Source organism: Coenobita brevimanus, chromosome 90, assembly GCF_032717465.1.
Source record: "Coenobita brevimanus isolate Jiangsu-jjx chromosome 90, ASM3271746v2, whole genome shotgun sequence".
NCBI classification, from domain to species: domain Eukaryota; kingdom Metazoa; phylum Arthropoda; class Malacostraca; order Decapoda; family Coenobitidae; genus Coenobita; species Coenobita brevimanus.
Window position 1 is genome coordinate 5,405,712 of NC_137043.1, and position 23,833 is coordinate 5,429,544.

Genomic DNA, 23,833 nt, shown 5'->3' on the forward strand with positions numbered 1-23,833 from the left:
TTCCGATAAAAAAAAAAAAAAAAAAAAAAAACACTAATTTTCACAACTGTTTTCGAGGGATCAAAGCATTTTCAAATTTAAGTGTATATAAACCAGTCATTGAATAATGCTCTTTATGTATATGGTATAAAAATACTGACATGTTATGCGGATGAAATTTAATGGAAAGATTATAAAAAAGCTAAAGACGGCACTGTTGTTGTTGTTGTTGTTGTTCTACTTCTTCTTCTTCTTCTTCTTCTCTTTATTATTATTATTATTATTATTATTATTATTATTATTATTATTATAAATGAGGGAATATGTTAATGAAGTTTGTTTTAATCAGTGAAGGGAAAAAACACTAATACTAGTTGGCACCTTTGAGGAAAAGTGAGTCTAAATTAGTCTTTGCTTGCTAAAAGAAAATTTGTTGTTATGTTGTCCAAGGCTATCAATGGAATATTTTAATAATTTCATCGTATATTATAAAAAGATATACCATTCCAGCACTGAGACTATGATTACTCTGTGCCTGCAAATAATATAAGTAACTGGTACAAGTAATATGAACCTATAGTAAAGTATAAATCCTCCTAACCCCCAGCAGAACACGATCCTAACTCACTGCAGAATAAACGGGCACGAACAGCTCCCTCGAGTCTACTCCATATCCCGGAAAGACAGTTTCAGGTGCACACGTTAATATCACGTACTCCTACTTTTTCTCACAAGAAAAAGTCAGCCAAGACTTAAACGCGTAAAATGTATTACATGATGAATCGTTCCTTACACCTGTAATAACTTTGCGGGGTGAGGTCTTATGTGAGAAGCTTGCCATCCTCACCATTCCCCTGCTTCATTCACTAGCACCAGATCATTAATATTTTTTCTTAATAATTCATTCCATTGGAAGGAACTCGGTAATTATATTATTTTGTTCATGCACATAGTTTTTTTTTTTTTCCTGCACTGTGTGACTGCAGTGTATCAGCAAAACTCTTATTACACCCGCGCTCGCGAATCTAGAGTGGGTGTTATGTGTGAATCAGCTTGTGTGTGTGTTTGTGTGTGTGTGTATATGTGTGTGTGTGTGTGTGTGTGTGTGTGTGTGTGTGTGTGTCTGTCTGTCTGTCTGTCTGTCTGTCTGTCTGTCTGTCTGTCTGTGTGTGTGTGTGTGTGTGTGTGTGTGTGTGTGTGTGTGTGTGTGTGTGTGTGTGTTGGATAAAATAACTGAAGCCTTTTTGTTTTTTTAACCAAACTTGATGGAAATGGTTAGGGTCATTCAATGAGTACACCTATTGTGTTAGGGAATAATACTGTAGGCCAAAGTTCAAGGTTACAGCGTTAGTCAAAATTTGATCGATCAAAGATACCTTAGACTATTTATGTCCAGTTTAGACCAAACGTGATGGAAGACATGAAAATAAGGTAAGAATTAAATGTTACAGTTTAAAAAAGAAAAAAAAAAAAGGTAAGGCTGCAGGGCAAGGCCAAAGTTTTACCCATGTGTCCGTGAGTGAACAAAATTAACTAAGAGTTTTGTTCTCATTTGAATCAGTCTTGGTTGATCAGTCCAGGATCACCGGTTGGGATGAGGTATTGCTTTGACAGCAATAGGCCAAAGGTAAAGGTCACATGGGAAAGCCAACTCACACAGTTCTTATCCTGTTTAGGCCAAACTTTGTGATGGGGGTGAAGGAAATGCAAGGATAAAGTAATTCGATTCTTGAGAGTAATCAGTCAAACGTCAATGCAGTGGGAATGGTCAAAGGCCAAAAACGTAAGGCTGTCAACTCACCATTTAATGATTTGAATAAAAATTGGTGGAAGGGTTAAGGATCAGATAAGAACAAAGACATTCAGTTTTGAGAACTATCAGTCATAGATTAAGGTCACAGGGCAAGGTAAAACTTCGATCCATTTCTCTGTGTGTGAACAAAGGCAAAACAATTGTGATATAATTTGGAGCAAATTTGCTGTATGGTTAGAAGATTGTCCAAGAGGTTTATCTACTGTGTCTGAAAACTGGTCAAAAGTCAAGGCCACATGACAAAGTGAACTAAAGCCGTTTTCTTCCGATTTAGCTCAATATTTGTGGAAGGGTTCAAGGTAAGGCAAGGACAAGAAGATTCGATTTTGAGAACAGTCTGTTAGAGGTTACGGACATAGGAAAAGTTTAGGGTCAGTGGCACGTATCAAAGCCGACGTCAACAGCTGTGATCTGATCTAAACAATCTTGGTGGAAGGGTTAAAGGTTAGGTAAGAATGACGTTATTCGAATTTGAGAGCAATCAATGGAAGATAAAGGTCACGGCACAAAGCCAAATATTCGGCCCCTGGATCAATTACTGGGAGAGAGTTTTGCAATTTCAGTGTGTTCCTTCTTGTTTGTAAACGAAATGTTCACAACAACACCAGATGAGAACTACGTAATCTTGTACACTTGTACGAATCGAATATGCGTGGTATCAGATACTCGTAAATTGTCATTATTACTTATTTATTTATTCCAATGTGTCCGACTCGGAGCTTAGACTTGACACTCCTTTCCCTGGGACCCATCATGTTTTCTCAGATGCCACATTCCCTCACGCGTCACCACTTCGGAGCTACTAACCCCCATCCATTTTAAATATATGTTAATGTTGTCGCATTTAAGACGAGTTACGGAATCAACGGAGGTGTTTCTATGACATCTCTGTGAGGAATGCGGAAGATAATGTCTGCTTTAGCGAAATTCAAATAATCAAACATGCCTGCATCAACTCGGCTAATATTGGCTTCATAATCTCACGAACGAAACCGTTTCCATGAAAATATACACAGTGAAATCATTTGGCAAGTTGTGTTGGATGAAGAGACCATCACAGCAGTGATAAGGGACCACATTCTCACTGATTTTGGGAGACTGCATAACACCTCTTCCTCAGTGAATAAATTTTGCACATTACACTACAGTGACCTTTTCACGAGCAAGTTCTTAACAAAGGTTATGTCATAACAAAATTAATATACTGTTCAAACGAGCGAGAACACGACACAACATGTAGTTCGATGGTTCAGGGTTAGTAACCAGGTAGTAAGGGTACCTTCTACATGGCAGGTACCAAAGCACATAACCAAAACTATACCGTCTCGGAAAATTGTTAAAGCTACAGTGGACCAGCACAAATCGTAGGAAAGTTGATTGAAAAGGGGTGTTAACTGAGTGGCATCTCAAAATTCCGCAACATATCGCTGAAAGATGTCATAACGCATCAAACTGTGCACAGAAAAGGGTAATATAGGAAACCGTTATAGCTACACTGGGGCTGAGCACATAGTTGGAAAGTCAGCAAAAAAGTGATAGATATGACTCAAATTACTTTTTCAAAAAATCGTCACTATAAGTATAAAATGACAAAACAGGACCAAATTTAGCACCACAACTGTGTTATTTTCGAAATTATTAAAACTACGCCTGACCCACTGACATTGTTAGCAAGCTGTATTATATACAATATCTTTCCGACGCCGTAATGGTTTTCTGCTTAAAACCTTAGCTGTAAACGTGCAGACAAGCAACAAATATTAGACGGACATTTATTTGTAACCCACATTTCATACTGCAGTCGCCAACCAGTTCGTGAGGGCAGACATATTCTATCTTCATGTGGTTTAGAAATACTTGTCAAGAAATGTGTATTGTGTGTGTGTGTGTGTGTGTGTGTGTGTGTGTGTGTGTGTGTGTGTGTGTGTGTGTGTGTGTGTGTGTGTGTGTCTGTGTGTGTGTGTGTGTGTGTGTGTGTGTGTGTGTGTGTGTGTGTGTGTGTGTGTGTGTGTGTGTGTGTGGGCATAGGCTTGACAGTCCGTTCCCTGACGCTCCCCAGTGTCCCAGCGTGCCACACACTTTTATATACCACCACTTTGGTGCCAGTACCTACCGTTCCTGCTCAGTACAATGTAGGGATGTCTCATTCAGCGTCAGTGTGATATTAGTAGCGGCGTATTAATACGGCATGTCGGTGGACCTTGTGGCAGATCAGTTAAGCTTGTTCCGATAAATTCAAATGTCCCAGCTATAGCCAACAGGACAACAGACAACCTCTCTATCTATTTGACTGACACTTTCTTGTGCAGAAGGTTGATGCATAAATGCTGTTAGTTTTACAAGTTCTAACATTGGATTTTTTAGCAACATGACCCTTCCTCTGTATGTGTCCTTCAACCAAGGGAAAAAATCACTAATTAATACTTGACAACAGAGAATAGTGAATGTTGCATTACCGAAGGAGTAAATGTTTCGGTCGTTGTACGTCCAGCAAATTTCACTATTAGAGTTATCAGTCCACTCGCCTCTTTACTCCTTCGCTAATACGGCGTCTGTTTTACGTTATTCCACCTGGTAAATTACTTTTTTTACTCAGCTTCATAGAATTTGCTGGTGGCGAAACTTCAGTTCAACTTTAAACGTAACTCCTGCAGTTAGAAGAGAGCTATTAGCAAAGCCTCAGTTCAACTTTAAATGTAACTCCTCTAATCAGAACCAGGTCCGTAGTGAAGCCTCCGTTCAAATTTAAATGTAACCCATTTAAATGGAATATTTAGCGTTAGTAACAAAGCATCATTCGACTTTTAATGTAATTTTTCCAATTAGAGCTGGGTTAGTAGCGAAGCATCAGTTCAACTTTAAATGTAACTTTCCCAAGCGGCACAGTCTTTCTTGAGCTAATTGAACTTGTTCAGTTGCACCAAAAATGAATCCTAAATGATACCGCCATAATGAAAATAAAATTGTGGTTAAGTGCAGGAGCCACCAGTCTGGCGTTGACGTTACGGCCGACACTGCCACTTACCTGATCTAATTACCTCGACTTAATTAGGTCATTATCAACGCTCTTTAATTAAATGAGGGACCAGAGCAGATCCTGCCTAAAAAGATTGTATAAAAATCTTGATAACTAAATTTTCAGGAAATTGCTAATGAGAGAGAGAGAGAGAGAGAGAGAGAGAGAGAGACAGACAGACAGACAGACAGACAGACAGACAGACACAGACAGACACAGACAGACACAGACAGACACAGACAGACAGACAGACAGACAGATAGTGTGTGTGTGTGTGTGTGTGTGTGTGTGTGTGTGTGTGTGTGTGTGTGTGTCTGTCTGTCTGTCTGTCTGTCTGTGTGTGTGTGTGTCTGTGTGTGTGTACATAAACATTACAGTCTCAATGAGGAGGTCTGGCCTGAAGACACAGAAATACAAGAAAATGGTGCTAATACAGAATCTCACCCCCCCTACCGATCTAGATATATTAATTCAGAGTGATTGGAGTCGGCGAAGACGAGTTGGCGGGATGGACTGGGATAACAGCAGATGCCAGGCTACATTAAGGCAAGTATATCTGTGAAGGCGGACGTTGTGAGATGCTGGTAGTCAAGCCAGTCATTTTTATGATATTCATTAAATCAAAGCATAAACATGTGGTACAGGTAGACAGCAGTATGTGGGCTGGGCAGGGATGATCATTGGCTGAGAAAAGCAGGTGTTGTGAAGTGTGTTGTAGGTAGACTGGCAAGGTGGTGCAAGTCAAAAGTGGGATGAGCAAAACTGGGTGGAGAAACGCGTTGGTGGGATGAGTGAAAATGATGCTGGAGAAGAGTGAATGAACCGCACCTTGTAAAGATGGGTCTGTGAGTGGTGGGAACAGAATTCTCTCGAAGTGAGGGTAGAAAAAGGCAGGGGTGAGCGGACTGGAGTAGATGAGTTACACGTGGATGGGGTGGGTGGTGTGTCAAGGGTGGTGGTAATATGCCCAGTGAAATTTAAGCTTTGCAGGCTGGCCAGTATTATTATGGGGATGGCTAAGTAAAAACTTTGAACGAGTACAAGAAGAGAAAAAAATAAACATGCACTGCTATCATGTCCTTGATGTTTTACGGCAGAGTTAAGAACAGAAATTTTACAGCAAATTAAATTACTCTGATGTGTACTGTTTCAGCGACTCTCCGTTGCAGCTCAGACCATTGTCAGATGCCTCCGTTAGATGGCGTGAGGTCAGCAAGTTTCATATCTTGTCGACAGTAGGATGGTTTCATTTTGCTTTGGTGCTTCATTTCTTGATCTGCCACGTGATCTTCCGTTTACAAACACATGGTTCTGCTGCAGCCAGCTCTCAAACACCGAGAAGGTGAGTAGCAGTTGAGAAGGCAACACGTCTGTTTGGGACTGCACCATGGCTCGTACCAAGGAGAACATAAAGTTAGCCGAGGATGCGGAACACGAAGGCATGGGGAGTAAGGTGGTGGGGCAAGTACGGTGGTACCACGTCAGGAAGGGGTACGGCTTCCTGACTTGTCGGGACACAGGCGCCGACATTTTTATCCACCGCTCTTCCATTGTGGCCCCTAACCCAGCCCATCCTATACCTTCAGTTGTTGCTGGCGAGGTGGTGGAGTTCGTGGTGGAGGAGAGCGCCAAGGGTCCTGCAGCTGCCTTTGTTACTGGCCCTGCAGGCCAGGTGGTGCGGGGCTCTCCCCACGCCCTTTCCCGTCGTCAGCGCCAGCGCCAGCCTCCAGCTGCGGCTTCTGCCTCCTTCCCTGCCTCCTCTGCCTCCACCATTGTTACTATGTGTGTGGAGGTTGCCAAGGCCTTCTCGGGGGGAGATTTGGCAGTTTTTGCCCAGCGCTTGCCTGCCATCTTCAAGGCCAATGGGCTCCCTGCCATCATAATTCCCGAGTCATTTTCCTCCACACCCGTAGTGCAGAGGAGACCTGGGAGGAGGGCCCCGTGTCGTCGTTCTGGGCCCCCTGCGACCCCCACTTCTTTGGTCCCGAGGGTGCTGCAGCTGCAACCCTTAAGCCCCCCAACGAGGATTCGCCTGACAGGGCCCGCTGTCTCCCGCCAGTCTACCTCTCAGTCCCTCCCTGCTGTGCCCATGGAAATTGGGGACAATGAGCCCTCATCACCTGAGGTAGGAGTTCCCACCCCTTCTGTGTCTCCCGTGGTGCTTTCGGATGTGCCTACCCCTTCGCCTGAGGCTCAAGCACCAGCGAGTCCCACACCCTCTGCTTCAGCTCGGCGACTCTCTTGGGGCAACTTTACCTCCCTCACCCGGTTTGGCCTCAAGAGCATGGAGCAGCAGTTGCGGTACTACGAGGACAAGGCACCTGAGGAGTGTGGCCAGGAGGAGTTCAGTAAGAAGGACTACCAGCGGGCCTTTCTTTCTTTCAAAGAGTTGCGCCGGGGGTCCCTTCAGGCTATCACCGACCCCGAGGTAGTTCGAATCCTGTCCTACACCCTCAGGATTGTACTTTCGCACCTCAATGGCACAGACTCTGCTTCTGACTCAGGCTCCAGTTGTGCTTCATCTGAGGTTTAACCACCCTTCGGCCATTAGCCTCATATCACTACCTCCCATGTGACTAAGACCTCCATAGCCTGTATTTTGAGCTGAATATGTGTCCTTTTGTGTAACTTTCTTTATCTATTCGGGCATCTTTGTTTATTTGCACCTTTTGTTTATTTCAATGTCTTTTGTGTATTTTTGTGTATTTATCTTATACATAGACTCTATGGCTTAATGGCCACAATATGGCTGATAGCCATTAATTAAAAAAAAAAAAAAAAAAAAAAAAAACACCTGCAGTGCCGGCACCCCATTAACTGAGATGGGTGGATCAGTGGAGATGGAAGTCAACGAACAATCCTGAGGAATTCTGTGCATAGTTGTGGCCACTGCAGACGTGTGTACAAAGCTCTCCTCCATCTGTAGGGCTGCCCCAACGACATTGGTTTTTACTCACCTTTAGGGTGCTAAGATTAGGTTAGATAATCCCAAAAATAATTTCCTCCCTTCCAAGGTTAGAGATATAGTAGGTGTCAATATCTGTTTACTGAGACTGCCTTTGCCTACTGACCTCTGGAGAATCCCCCCCTTACTGATCGCTCTGGGTATGGAAAAACAGACACGACCTCCCGAGAGTGGCTTGAGAGGGTAATCTCAGTCTAAGTTGTTACCCCTGGGTGTCTTATCCCTTGCTCGTGACTTTCCTTTCTTCCCACTTCCCCCCCAAGGTGGAAGGTGGGGGGACTATAATGAATGTCGGACGCCTCTGCTGCCTCTCCCCCTTGGGGATGACTGTCCCCAGACTGACCGTCCCCAGACTCGCAATCCTCCTGACATTTCTGTAGATAACACAACGTTTTTTGTTCTACTACTCGCAGTAAGTCCTACTCCCTTGGCCAGTCTCGATCCTTCCATATCAAGACACCTGTAGGAACCTTAAGGCTATGGAAGAGGATGACTATATACAGTATATGAACAAGCTCAGCAGGATGTAACTGATGTTCAATTTATAACTAAATTCTCGGGGAGCACGAGAACTAGAACATCCGACCTTGGGCAAAGTATCTCTCCTTGCACATGTCAAAGTTGGTTACGAAAATGAAAACATTAGGTAGTATATCCCTAACCCTCTTTATTGTTAAAGATGGCACTTATATGGACATAATGACAAGTCTTGTTGGGCTTCTCACTCAGTGTGTGGCAACTGTGCAGCTCAAGGTCATGATGCTGAACGTTGAACATCCGAGACTTTAAGTTGCTTTCACTGCAAGATTACTCATTCCACTTCCTCGAGGGATTCCCCTAAGTGGAAGGAAAAGAAAGAGGTCTGCATAATGAAGGCAACGAAGGGCGTATCCTATAACAATCCTTGGAAGAGGGTAAGGTAGTTGCATGTTGCTCCCAAACCTAATGTATCCTATGCATCGACGATTGTGTCCTGTCCAGTGATGTGCACAGTGGAGACGCAAACTGACCTTGTCCTCAGCACTCTTGTCACTCGCTCTGACCCATCATCTGCTCTTCCTGTACGTTCCAACTTTCTTACTGATATCCCTATAGCAACTTCTTACCCTTAGGCTGCTGCTGCTTCTCAGTCAGTAAGGCCTTAACTGAAGTCTGGCAAGTCTAATGAGATTAACCTGACCACCCGTACCAAGCAGTTACGTCCCCATGTACTTCCTGCTTCTGGTCCAGTGAGGGAGAGAAGGGTTAGCTCTTCCTTGGGGTAGTCTGGGCGCCTTGTTATTGATGATCATATGGAGGTTTCCACCAGCAATCACTGGGATATGTCCCCTGGTTGTCGCTCGCCTGATGGCAGGCAGCATTAAAAGACTGATCACAGTGGCCCGCCTTGCAAATCTTAAACCGTCGCATTTGCTGTGTTACGGTGGAATTGTAAGACTCTTGGAAATAAATCACACAATATAGCAACCTTGCTATCTACACACATGCCAGATGTTGTCTGTTTACAGGAGACACTCTTGGAGGATCACCCTAATCTTCCACGGGTCACACACTACCACTCATACAGATGATATGGTGGTCATGGAGTTTCAGTATACACGCAAATCACATCCACAAACAGAAGTAGTTCTAAATTCTACACTGGAGGTTGTCGCATGCAGAGTAAAGTTTAATTTCACACATCTGTCTATGTACTCTCTTTACTGTCCTCCACATGGCCCCATTGATGGTGATGGTTTAAATTCACTTTTTGACCATCTTCCTGGAAATAAGTTAGTGTTGGGCGACTTTAACGCCCATCACTATCAGTGGGGTAGCTTGAGGATTGGTGGTCGTTGAGAAACCTAATTCTACAGTTCAATCTCTGTCTTCTGACCGATGGTAGAGCGACTCTTGTGGATGATCGTACTGATAACATTTCGGCTATGACTTATCTCTGGCTTCCCCAGGTATACATCAATACTTCTCATGGGATCCTTATGACGACTCCTTGGGAAGTGATCATGTTTACCAGTCTGTCTTTCTTACACACGTGATGTTCTTTCGTACCCTCTACTTCCAAAATTTAAGAGACAGACTCGGGATCCTTCTCAAGCACTGCCAGTTTAGATCCATCTGGGGAGACCACAGATGTACAAGTCCAAAATATAACCAATTCCATCTTACTCGTGGCTGAGGGAGCTATTCCCAAAACTGCAATTCGTGTGAAGCAGCGAGCTCATTGGTTGAGGCCAAATTGCTGACAAGCATTAAGGAAACGTAAAAGGAGATACAAGATTTTTGGTGGTCAGCCTAATGAGGAAACGTTACTGCATACAACAAGCAAGGGCCGAGACAAGGAGAATAATTAGATGGACTTAACATGACTCCCGTCGTTCGTTTGTGTCCACGGTGAATTGCTGTACCCTACTAGGTAAAGCCTGGTCCACTGTTAAAATACTAAATAATGAACGCCCTTATATTCTTGTGACCACTCTGCGGATAGACGTAGCTAACATTCTCGTCAGATGTTTTTCCCATGTAAGCAGCTACGCCAATTACGACCAGCGTTTCCAAGATCATAAACACACGACTGAGCTACGAGTATTAGACTTTGCCACAGAAGAAGCAAACTCCCTCTATAACCAGGAATTTACGATGGATGAACTTCTTCTCGCACTAAAATCCTGGTAAGGCACAAGTCCTGGACAGGATACCATCATGTACGGTGTGATCCAGAATCTTAATCAAGACAACCCCATTAAGTGGTAAGCATTATACAATGGACTTTGAGCATTTTGAACATTGCCAAACTCATGTCACTTTTCGAGTATCATATCAATTCCCAAACAGGCTGGTCGTCTTATAAATCCCATTTCATTTTTTCCTATTGCTTTGACTTCTTTTCCATGCAAGGTCATGGAATGAAAGGAGAATAATATTCTCCATTTTGTATAAGAGTGGAGGAATTTTTTGAATGATTGACAATGTGGCTCCCTTAAACACGGAAGTTCACTAGATCATTTAATGAATTTGGATCACTGCATTTTGGAGGCATTTGCTGATAAAGAATTCATGATATGCGTGTTCTTCGACATCCATAAAGTCTATGGCATGATGCGGTGACACGGTATGCTAATGAGGCTCTATGCAAATGGTTTAAGAGGAAATTTGTTTTTATTTCCATTTTCTAAGGAACATAACTTTCTCTGCCAAACTGCCCTAATTTAACACTGGATATAATTATCCAAGAAAACCGGGTGCCTCTGGGAAGTGTGCTTAGTCCCAATCTGTTTAGTATTATGATAATGATATTCTGTCATCAGCTCCCGTCCCGAGGAATCTTAACTGCTCACTCCATGCTGATGATTGTGCAATATGGCACTCTTCCCGTGATGCAAAATTTTCGGCTGGGCGGATTCAAGAAGCCCCTGATTCTGTCCACTAGTGGGTCTTGCAGTGGGGATTTAAGTTTTCCGTTCCTAAGTGTGCCGCTGTAGTTTGTACAACTCGTAATGTTTCTTCTTTGAATCTGACTTTGGATGATCAGGCAGTACCATTTCAAAATTCTGTAAAATTTTTGGACTTACATACTGATTGTCGCTTAAGGATGGAGAGTGAAAGACTGACTAAGAGGGTGTATGTGGGTGAGGTGGAGGGAGGGAGAGGGAGGGGTAGACCGAGGATGAGGTGGAGGGATGGAGTTGAGAGGTATATGAGGGAGGGGGGGGTGAGTTGGGGGGAGGGGAGTCAAATGGTGGGTGACAGAGTGACTTGGAGGCGTTTTGTCTGCGGCCACCCTTTGCGGGATTAGGGCGTCGGGCTATAGATAGATAGATAGATTTAATATTATTTCTCATTAAATATCCTTAAGTATCTAGCAGGTACTACCGGTACCTGGGGAGCCGACAGTTAATGTTTATTAATGGTGCATAGATCCCTTATTAGATCTAAGCTGGACTATGGTTTACAGGAATAAGGATTGGCATCTGATGCCACACTGAGGAGGCTGGATGTGTTACAGAATATATGTTTGCAGATGTGTCTTGGAGCTTTGAGGTGTACTCGTGTACTCGTATGGAATCAGAGGCGAAAAAAAAAAAAAAAAGAAAAAAAAAGAAGACATATCGAACCCTTTGAAACTCGCGCTAGTACAGATAGGGTTTTCATTGTATTTCGCCAGGTGTAAATTTCTTTGGACGGAACTGGAAAGATAGTTGTGTCTTTGATTATACCTGTCCTCCATATCCGTTGAGATCACCTGGTTTTATTTTACAGTATAAGAACCGTAAGGAAAAGTGATTTCGACAATGTCTTGTGTCCCCCTGCGACAACACCACCATCTTATGAGGGAGCTTGTCAGCCACTTGTCGTTCACCTCAGCTTAATAACTCAGGAGTTTGGTGTGGACTTTAATGGCCACGACAAGCGCCTTGGGAGCCACGCGACTTTTCACTTGATGTTTCATGGCTCTCAAAACCGAAGGCCAAGACCTGACTTATTTGTCATAATTTCTAAGTCAGCCCCTCAGGTATTCGCTTCTGGCACAACTGCTTCCAATGAGATCCAGGGCCGCATCATTAAGAAATTACATTCGTGCAACAAGCTCTTCACGATGATCTGGATGCCTGGTCAGTATCGTATTCATGGCAATGAGCAGGCCGACTTACTTGCAAAGTCACCTGTGGAGCTTGAGGAGACTTGAGACGTTCCTTGTGATCTACGATCGAGTCTCTCCCTCGGAAAGAAATCGGTAAATTTTCCATGGCAGGATCAGTGGAGCAGACTGAATATTCCAACTTGCAAGCCGTTCACTGGTGACTGGGCTACTACAAATCGTCCCAGTCACCTGGAGGAAAGAATACTGGCACGATTGCGGTTGAAATGCACACGTCTCGTTACATGTTGCAGTATATTGGAAAACTATTTCCACTGCACTGTGACATATGTGATGCGATGTTATTGATCGGTCATATCATCCTGCGCTGTCGGTGATGTATTCGTGAACGCGAGTCACTTAAATATTACTGTGGCACAGCAAACGTCCCGTTCGCATTTTCCACCATTAAAAGTAATGGGGATATTGTTATGACTGATAAGTTGATGGCTTTCTTGAGAGAGACAAGACTGACCAGAGTGATGGCTTTTTTTTTTACTGATTAGTTGTGGTTTTCATTGTTTATATGTATATTTAGTATAATTTAATGAGGGCTGACAGTTGTATAGATGTCCCCTACATTGAACCACATGCCTCGCCTGACAGTGCCCAGCTGATGAGAACAAATGTACAATGAGAAGATACTGGGCACTTTCAGTCGATGGTGTTCTTTTGGGTGGGGTATTTTACATGTTGTTCATATTCAAATGCTTTGCATCCTCTTGTATAGGTTTTAATTAGGATCGGCAGTTGTGGAATAGTTCCTGACTTCTGTTGTTCTCTTTGATTTATTGATGTCCCGTACATCAGTCCATGTTCCGTGACTGCCAGTCAGGAGGCAGTAAGTGCGGGCGTGTAATGCAGATAGGCATTACACAAGTGCAGTCGATGGTGTTCTGTTGGTCAAGGTATCTTCCACATTAGTGTAAACATACTAGTTAGGTTTAACTACTTGTATCAGGCTTAAGTGTAGGGTAGCGATTTGTTTGTTAGGTTTATCGGTATTAGGTTCTTAGATTAAGTTTCTATTTTTCTTTAAACATTACTTAATAAAATTGTTAGAATAAAAAAATAAATATAAATGATCATCATCGGGACCCCCTTTCCCACACTAGGGCAAGGTGAGGAGTAGCAACGTCCAGACAGCCCAAATTTGCCCGATCCAATGGGTCACACTTCCAATCACTCACCATTCAAGCCCCCGGAATCCTGGCTCTATCTGATACACCAAAAAAATTCACCACGTACAGTAGCTTCACATGAAATTATCCGATTGAGTCAAATATAAAAACTATAAAAAAAAATTACTTGAATGACCTCGGCCTTCGGGCCAAGGGTCGACAGGCAAACACTAAATAAATAATAAATAAATCAATAAACAATCATCCTCATTTCCTATACAGAAAAACAACTGAACTGCATAATGAATTAATGATTCTTCCAGTTATATTGCAGAAAAATCACGGGTTTTCTTCTTTGGTCTGTTAACAATAGCTTAGAAACATTATGCATATCAACACCGTGCATTTTTCTTATCACTTTTTGACCCACAATCCTGTGTGCCATGAATTACAGTTGTGTCAAATACTGGTGGGTTGCGAGAAGTGACGATTGGCAATCATGTTTCTGCTGGTATAGTGAGAAGGTTCCTCTTCGTGGCAGGCTTTCGAATTCTTCTGCCTTTTCTTCCGACAAGAAACGAAATATAATGAACATCTTTTAGCAAATTTCTCATGCAACAGCTTTTGTCCCACAATATGTACTGCGATTATGGATTATCTCTGATGTGCATATGTGTCTTCTCTAGCCTGATAGCGTTCAGTTTTATATAGTCGAAAATAATATACAGGAACGATATGAACAATGAACCATTAAGGAAGACATGCTATAAAGTATGCCACAAGAAGAACCTACGCTATCAATGTTCTCTTGGGAACTATATTCTTAAATGGAGGCATTCTTCTAGGAAAAGTTTCTGCAATTAGAAAAAAGGGCCTAATACACCACGAACGTATCTCGCTATACACAAATACACGTACTGTACATGGTGAAACATTTTAGTTGAAGTTTGTAAATTGTGATCAAAATCGGCCCACCAATATCATGATTTTATCTAATATGTTAAGTTATGGGAAAATATCATTTGGAAATCTTTAACATCCTGAAAATGTCTAGTATGGCAAAAATCTGTTTCTGTAGTGTACACGTTCAGGGTTATTTAAAGTATATCTTCAGCCACAGAGCTCGAAAAACAGAGAGGAAAACATGTTAACTTTTGAAATAGGCCTTATAGACAACCAGTCCCATGAACACAATCAAGATTTCTTGGACAAAACTTGTATTTTTATAAGTGCCTGATAAACTAAAAACATAAACCGTCAGGCTCTTTTGGATACTGCCTTCAGTCTTAAATTTAGGAAAATGTGACGAAGAAAATACTCCACTTTCCGAAATGTGTTTAAAACCCACCCTACTCCACCATTACACCGAAGAGGAAGCTCCTCGATCACTCAGCATCAGCAAAACCCTGAAGGCCTTGCCTCGAGCACCTCATTATCTCGGTTGATTTGTGGCCCAAAGGAACCAGGACTGCTCTAAGATTCACCAGGGGCAGAGCTAACAAGATGAAGAAGGGCGATTTGAGGGGACAGGGAAAGGGAGAAGGCACACGCTAAACCTTAATTTAACTGACTACTTGTGAGTGTTGGGCTATTGACGACGTTGAAAATATCGACATTAATTATAATTGTAGCATCATGATGGTTTCGTAGTATCAACATTGATCACTTTCAAAATAGATAAGTACCGTCTGGAAACATCTCTAACATTACCTGAGTATTTATTGAACAATGTTTTATCTATCTATCTGTCTGTCTATAACCAGACGTGAAAATCCAGTAAGGGGTGACTATTTGTCTTTGAGTCAGTGGTTTTACAGAGAGGGTCACTAACCCTCCGCCAACCCACTTGCTGACATGTAGGGAACAGGTGTGGGTTGGTTATATAATTACCACCCAGCGTTGTAAAGGTTTCATGCCTCGACTTAACTGTAAATTAGGAAAACAATAAGCAGTTTCAAGTACTGTGAAAAGATGGACGGCATTCGATATCATACTTCCCTTATTCACAGGCAAGTACAACACTGTTCAGCAAGTACTTGATATTTTGCCAAGGTAATTTTCACACAATTTTCTATTTTAAACGCGATTTCTGCTAACACTACGAAAATTGTCATTGTCGATTTTTTCAATTCTTTGTGGCCTAAACTTGAAAGTAGCTAGGCCTAGTTCCCCTGGTAAGAAGAGTTTACTTTTTTTTTTTGGTCAACTTTTTGTCCTGTTCTGTTTGTCGAAAACAGAAAGACTAAGGAAGAAAGTTCCACGGTTGATCTGCCTTTGATTTGCAACATACCAGCCAGTCTAAAAGACTTCAGGAAATGGGAAAGTTTCGTAAGGGACCAAGTTAACCAAATATGCACGGATTGATCTCCTTGGGCCTGAATTTGGCTCTGATGAAACTCTGTAACTAGAGTGGATCTAAACTAATCTGAATTAATATCAAGTTGCCTGAATGAATCTAAGTGGAGGTAAAATGACTTAGTACTTCAATCCGGTGGCGTATTTTTATCAGTTTATGTTTTTATTCCTTCTTGCTACTTCCAGACAGCTTTATTCAGCATGGGAGAGACCTCTTTAGTCGCCAAGGGTTTGGTGAGAGCTACGTCTAACATCAGAAATTCGACAAGTCCTTTCTAATAAAAACTGACACGAGATACCTTGAACAAAAGATGATGTCCCCGCGTTGAAAAGGTTCATGGATTTGCTTTGAAACGGTTGGATCATCAGTGGACATGGAGAGTCCAGTAATGAAGCCCGAAATAAATATTCCTCACAATCAGGCCATTTCTGATTCATTCATGCAAATTATGGTCGTGTGCTTGAACATTAAACCTCACTGTGGAATGCAAACCCCATACTTTGATGATAACTTCTGAAGCAGTGAGTCGGATGGGATGTGTTTAACTTTCCTATATTGTTTTAACGGTTTGCGTTCCACTTTGCGAATTAGGATTTAAGCACACAGCCTTTATATTACGTCTTTTAGTGAACTGTCACCATGTTAAGAGTCAGAGCATCTTTTCGGGTCCATTACTGACAACTGTTTATTCATTTCGACTGTTGGCGTAAACTGTGATTATGTCCGAGGCCCAACAGACCTACTGTAACTGAACCTGAATGATAAGAAACCGCAAAAGAAAGATGATCTTAAATTGATCTATGTGCATAAGCTGACCTAAGTTGGCTCGACTATGCTCGTTTAACTCAATATTGGTCTAAAATTGTCATTTCTCCATCGTGAACTCTGAGCTGTAACAATAACTCTAGGATATGATGCTGCTAGTCACGAAGATGTGCCATGGAAAGGATGTGGAGCAGCAGTATTATTTTGTTCTACCGAAGTGTGTGAAGTAAACTACAAAAGGACCAAAAATGTTGCACAGTAAAAGGTACAATTCTAAAATGATCTAGCTGTGTCTTTCAAAACTGACCTAACTTGGCAAGAATGGGTGTGAGGTTCCTTGAAGGACTAAACTGACCTGATTTGTCATTAATTAACCTTACCACACCTAAATCGACCTAAGCCTGTCTGAATTAGCTGTATTTGGTGGGAAGGATCGGAATGGACATCAGTTGGTCTTAGAGGACCTAACTGACCTGAGGAGGCCGAAACATATTTGAATGGTCATGAGCTGATCTCAGTGAGCCGAAAATGTCCAGCCTAGTACTAACTGCAGAAGTGTACTTGACTTGCTCCGACTAATTCCAAATATGACTGGAATGACCTAAAAGAGTGGACTTAATCTACCTTAGGCGAAGAATATAGAAATGACCTTTGCTCCTTGAGTCATAAGTCAAGGAGTAAGGAATTGTGTCGAAATGAAGAAAACAACGGGCAGACTGCTGGCATGGCGTTTCTTCTGAGCACAGTGGGCAGTATAATAGTGCAGTCTACCGTCCTAGGATGTTTGCGCTCTGAAGACTCCACACTGATGAGGATAAATTGGCGGCTTCTTCGGGTTCGTTCGGAGCTGTCAATTACTTTGAACAATTACATGAATTAAAAGCACGATTTATTACTTCATGAAATTAACAACGCAAACATAACTTCATGAGCTCAGTTTAGGATTACTGAAAACCTATCGCCAATTCTAATATTAATATTATCCGACTTCTTCCCGTTTTCACACTGGTTGGTTGTACTGTACGTTAGCAAACGCTACTTCGTGAATTTTAACGCACGGAATATTAACTTACATACATGACAGTCATTATTTTATTCTGCTTTATGTGAATTATACACATTTGAACTAGAATAAACTCTATGTGACATCAGCTGCAATAACATTTTAGTTAATGGTACTTATAACTGACAATTAACCAACAAAAAGTGCTAGTTCAAGTGTTTCAAGAGTAGTTAGAACCATCAGCCCATCATTTTATGGTCAATTCATCTGCTTGTATTTGTCTAAGACGTACGCATTGACCGCTCTCACTCAGAACACCGCTTAATGGAGCAAAAAAATTTCCACAACTTTCATGTCACAGTTTGGCACTAAGACCATCCTTCCGCAGCAAATAAATGGTAAAGTTGTCTCATTCAGGACTGACGCATTGGTATCAGCGAGGGGTGATATATGATATGTTGGTGGGTCTTGTGAAGGATGTGTAATGACTAGTTTACTGAAATTCAAACTAAACTTTTCCCTGCCACAGCCTTGGATTAAACTCAAGTCCCTTCGGACATTTCAGCCTTCAAGCTTTTCTATCCTTGTAGCAGACTGATAGACAAATGACCTTCATTATAACCTACCCTGCAAAACCCAGTTTCGAGAGGACCGATGGATGTGTTGCTGTTTTCCGCTGTACTCCTTTGTACACTCGAGGAAAGTTAATCGTTATATACACACCCACAAGTTCCACCATCGAATATACAACTGTGTGAGAAGAGTGGAATTCTGGGAGAAGGAGGGCCGGGGGAGCTGATTACCCCTCCTCCTCGCAGCCCTACTTCTCACAGGCACATTAATTTCACCAGACCGCGGAGGGTGTGGCTACCTCTTCACCAGCACTTAATTGTCTCACATTCAGTGGTCCTAAGTGATGGGCAAGTGTATGACGCAGAACTATCCTTGAGTGTGCTTTGTAATAGACCACCTCTCCAACAACACTTATGCCTCTCTGGATCACCTCCTCAGAGTTTTTAATTATCTCTCCCATGCCAGTATAGTTACGCATATGGTGTGTTAACCACATTTAGCAGAGTGAAACTTGATTTATTCCAGCTACCTTAACATGCGTATTTCTTACCATCTTTAATACTAGTAGCTACGGTACACAAATGTGACGATGGAACAACAGTTTTGTAGGCTCTTATTTTTTACCACATTTTGTGTGTTTTCATCAACTGGGAGGCAGGAGAATTTATCATGAAACTTCGTGCTCGGTACTCTGGAAGAAAGCAGTATATAAACCAATTATACTCCATATGAACCCCATTTGCTTTGTTGTTTGAGAAACGGTATCGTCTGCTACGTTTGTTTAGAAACAACACATGGTTGTTATGGTTGCGTTATGTCATATTTGTGTTCTGTGTGTGTGTCTGTCTGTGTGTGTCTCTCTCTCTCTCTCTCTCTCTCTCTCTCTCTCTCTCTCTCTCTCTCTCTCTCTCTCTCTCTCTCTCTCTCTCTCTCTCTGAGTGAACTGTACGGGCTGCAGGCATCAGGTGGAGCGGGAAGGGATTAGCACTGCATCTCGCCAAACGTTGAAGGGAATGATATTAGTTCTGATGTGGACACTGGAGTTTTTGATGAAAGGGTTCGAGTTCGAGTTGCACTGTAATTTAAGTTCGTACGAAAAGTTCCTACAAAATTATTTATTTCAGTCGTTTTGGCTTTTATTCATAATCCGTTCTTGGGCTGGGTACTTAGACATCAACTCTGACTCAGTAAGAAATTCATTCTGCTCCATGAACTTGACGAGATAATATGATGTTTGTATGGTTTTACCTATAGCTACTTTATAAGCCTTGTTGTCGCTGTATTTATCAGTAAGATGGGAATCACTGGGACATCAGACATCAGGTTACACTGTTCATCCACTGTACCATACCCTCATCCCTCTGAACACAGCAATTTTCACACGCTTAGCATAACGCAACAATTCTGATGCTGCTCAAGTTATTTTCGCTTGAGATAAATGCCATGCATTTATAAGAGTCGATTGTGTTGCTGTCTCCACGAATACCATGTAAGGATATGTAAAGAACGAAGTGGTTATATTATAATACCAATTAGTCAAAGGTCATGGTCACAGGACAAGGCCAAAGTTCGACCCCTGTGTCAGTGTATGAAAGAATAAATTAATAACTCAGTTTTGATCTGATATGAATTATACGTGGTGAATGGGTTCAGGATCACGCAATGGGTTGATCAATTTTTCTTTTCGAATAATAGATCAAAGGCCAAGGTCAAATGGCATGGTCAGCTTGTACAGATTTCATTCGACTTTGTGAAGGGTTTAGATTAAAACAAACGAAAGGACTCCATTTTTAGAATCAGTCAGTTTCAGGTCACAGAGAAAGGTCAAAGGTCTGGGTCACTGGACAGTCACCTGATAATAGTTGTGAGCTGATTTAAGCCTAAATTAGAAGAATGGTTAAGGGTTATGCAAGGATGAAGTAACCCGATATGGAGAGTTATCTGTAGATAGTCTAGGCCAAAAGACAAAAAATATTCGGCCCGTAGAGCAGTTGGTGGGCGCGGGTGTTGCACTCAGAGTGCCCTTCATGCCTATTACTGTATACTTCTGTTTACACTGTTAGCACTGCAAAGAACAATAATGTACAAGAATTTCAGTAACGTAATGTACCATGAATAATAAAACACATAGATTTTGGTGACTGATTGGGACAAGTTTCGAGCAGTACAGTCACCTACGAAAGTCCGTTCGTCTCTCCTGCCTCTTTCATGGCTAGATTCTTAAGTGTTTGACTATGACATAGTGAACAAAGGTGGATATCATCATTCATGTGTGGGTGATACTACGCACTTCGTCCGCTACATGTCATTCAAGCATCTATGATTACAGAGATGACAGTGGCAGACGAGACGAACGGACATTTGTAGGTGACTATACATCTCAGGCTACACATATATACAATGGCACACATACCATACCTGTATTTTTTTTTTTACATAAATGAAATATTCAAAATCAGGATTAACAGCAATTACTAATATCTATCTATCTATCTATCTATTGCCAGACGCCTCAATCCCGTTTGGGGTGGCCACAAACAAATCGCCTCCAAGTCGCCCTGTCCCCCGCCATTTCACTGCCCTGCTCCCAACTCACCCCCCCCTCTCTCATACACCTCTCCACCCCATCACTCCATCTCATCCTCGGCCCCCTCCTCCCTCCTCCCCCCTCCACCTCACCCACACACACTCTCTTCGCCAGTCCCCCACCTTCCACCTCCTCCACATGGCCAAACCACCTCAGTGCGTTCCCCCTAACGCTTCCTATCACATCCACATCCATACCACAACGCTCCTTTATATCCTCATTCGTCAGCTTGTCTCTTCATGTGACTCCACAGGCTCCTCTCAGATAACTCGCTTCCACCGCTCTCACTCTTGACTTGCGTCCCTCAACCAACGTCCAAGCTTCACTTCCACACGATAGAGTTGGTATCACAATACTGTCATGTAGTAACTTTTTCACTTTCATGCTCACTTCCCTGCTTCCTATCACTGCCTTCAAAGAACCAGCAACCTTTCTTCCCTGCTGTACCCTTTCAAGCACTTCACCCTCCAAACCTCCATCCTTACTCATCACACTACCCAAGTACTTAAACGTACTCACAGTTTCCAATTCCTCACCATCCAACCTCGCTGTACATTCACTGACTTCACCTCTCTCAAAGACCACCATTTTACTCTTCCCTACATTCACCTTTAGATTCTGTTTCTTACACACTCTCCCAAACTCATCCACCAAGCCTTGCAGCTCCCCTTCGTCTTCACTAAACAACACAGTATCATCTGCAAACAATAGTACGGGGAGTTTCCAAACACTATCCTCTCTCACCAGGGCCATTCCAACATCCACTACCCTACCTGGTACCTCTTTTATTACCCCCATCCATGTACAGATTGAACAAACATGGAGACATGACACATCCCTGTTTCAACCCAACTTTCAAAGAGAAAAAATCACTTAGTTCACCATCCACACGCACTGCAGCCTTCGCACCATCGTACATACTCTTCACAGCATTTAACGACTTCCCATCTACTCTATATATTCTTAACACTTTCCCCTAATGGGAAAAATTGGGACTACGGATGAGAGATTGTATTTTAAAGTTTCTCGTCACGGCATTAGCGCCTCACAATAGCCTTTACTCAAACACCTGCACTGTAAAACCGAGGCGGATGAGTGAGTCACAGTCTCCTGACTTGCAACTCTTAACTTAAACTGGTGTGCCACGACAATATTCTGTGTGCTCTTCTGGTCCATTCCACGCCACCAGTCTGTTGGAGAGGGTGGCACAGGAGGAACACCAGCCAGGAATTTATTCACGTGTGACAATAAACTGTGAGGCGTGTGAGAAGTCTGTGTATCCTTTACTTGATGTCTTCATTCCACAGCAGCAGCTGACACAGGACATCAATAATTCGTTCCGTAGGGCGTGAAAAAAATGTTGCTGATTGCTACCCTTATGACGATCTGTGAAGAGTATCAGGCTTGTGTCATTGCTAGACGGTTGTACGGTCTTCATACACCAGGTCACCAGGTCTTTCAACTACAAATTGCTCCACTTTCTTTGTAAACGAGGATACGAGAGAGAGAATGATCAACCAGGAATTTAATAATGCATAAACATGAGGCGTGTGAGAAGGGATGGCTGGAAGGAGGAGATGAAAATGAAGAGCAAGAATATGAGATGGAATGCCTGGAAAGAGGAGAGGCTAGACTGAAAAACTGTGTGTGTGTGTGTGTGTGTGTGTGTGTGTGTGTGTGTGTGTGTGTGTGTGTGTGAGAGAGAGAGAGAGAGAGAGAGAGAGAGAGAGAGAGAGAGAGAGAGAGAGAGACTGGAGGGGCATTCAGAGTTAAATGAGAGACAAAGGAACTAATCTGCTTTCCTTGCAGTGCCTGATGGTATTAACAACAGGCCAATCAGCACCACACCTGCTGCAGCGTTCGTTCCACTGGCCTTTGACGATTCCATTTTTGTCATAATTTTCTGGTGTGTAAACCTAATTTATTCCGGTGTTGTTGGCATGTGGTGGAATGAGTTCTTTGTGGTTAACTAACACGGCGTTAATTGTGGTGAGCTGACATGTAGCTTTACTACTCAGCTGCCTTGGCGTTGATCTGATATGTTGTTGCTTGCTGACACTGTTTATATTGTTGTGAGCTGAGGTTATCATTGTGGTGGACTAACAAAGCTATATTGTGGTGAACTGACAGTTATATTATGATGGGCTAACCTCATAGTATAATGTGCCGTAATGTTTCTTTGTTTCATCCACGTTTAGCTTTTAATTCAGTTCCTACGAGAGGGAAGACTCTCCTAAGGAATATTACGTCGTCTGGTGGTGGCAGGAATAAAACTTATAAACTGTCGTCGTGTTGAATGGCTCATTGTGAATTATTTCTAACTTCCATGCAACAGATGAGTCTCTCCAGGACAAATAAAGCAGTTTCCATTACCAAGAACAACACAAAAAACGGCATCGTACTGGGGAGATTTTTAAGGAGCTCTCCTGTCCATTTCACAACAGTTTAATAGTTTCCGGTAACAAGTACATGCATATCGCGTCATCGCAGTGAAGTGCTTGCTGGAGAAAGTTTAATATATCTTTACTATCCTGACCCAGATCATTTAGCGACAGCAAGAGTAGCATTATACGTCATCGCAGTGAATGGCTTAGCGTGTTGTGGTTCAGCATGCAACTGCTCTTTCTGGTCAACAAGTTATTGGTTTCGTTCTATCAACTGTCAGACGCAAATCGCTGAGCTCATCTACGTCGGCTGCGATAAAAACTGTTTCAATTTTTTTTTTTTTACTGTATCTTAATATAAAAGATAGAGAGATGATAGATAGACAGATGGATAGATAGATAGAGAGACAGATAGAGAGAATAAACTGTACATTGAACGGAAGGGTGAGCTGTTGTATTAAAGCGAATACACTATAGCCTACTTTAAACTAAAGAGTGAACTTTTGTATTTAAGAGAATGCACTGGGTATATATTAGACTGAAGAGTGATCATTTTATTAAAGAGTTTAAAGAAGACTGCATCTACCTACGGCGATGCTATGTATTTCAGTCTGAGAAAGAGATATCAATATAAA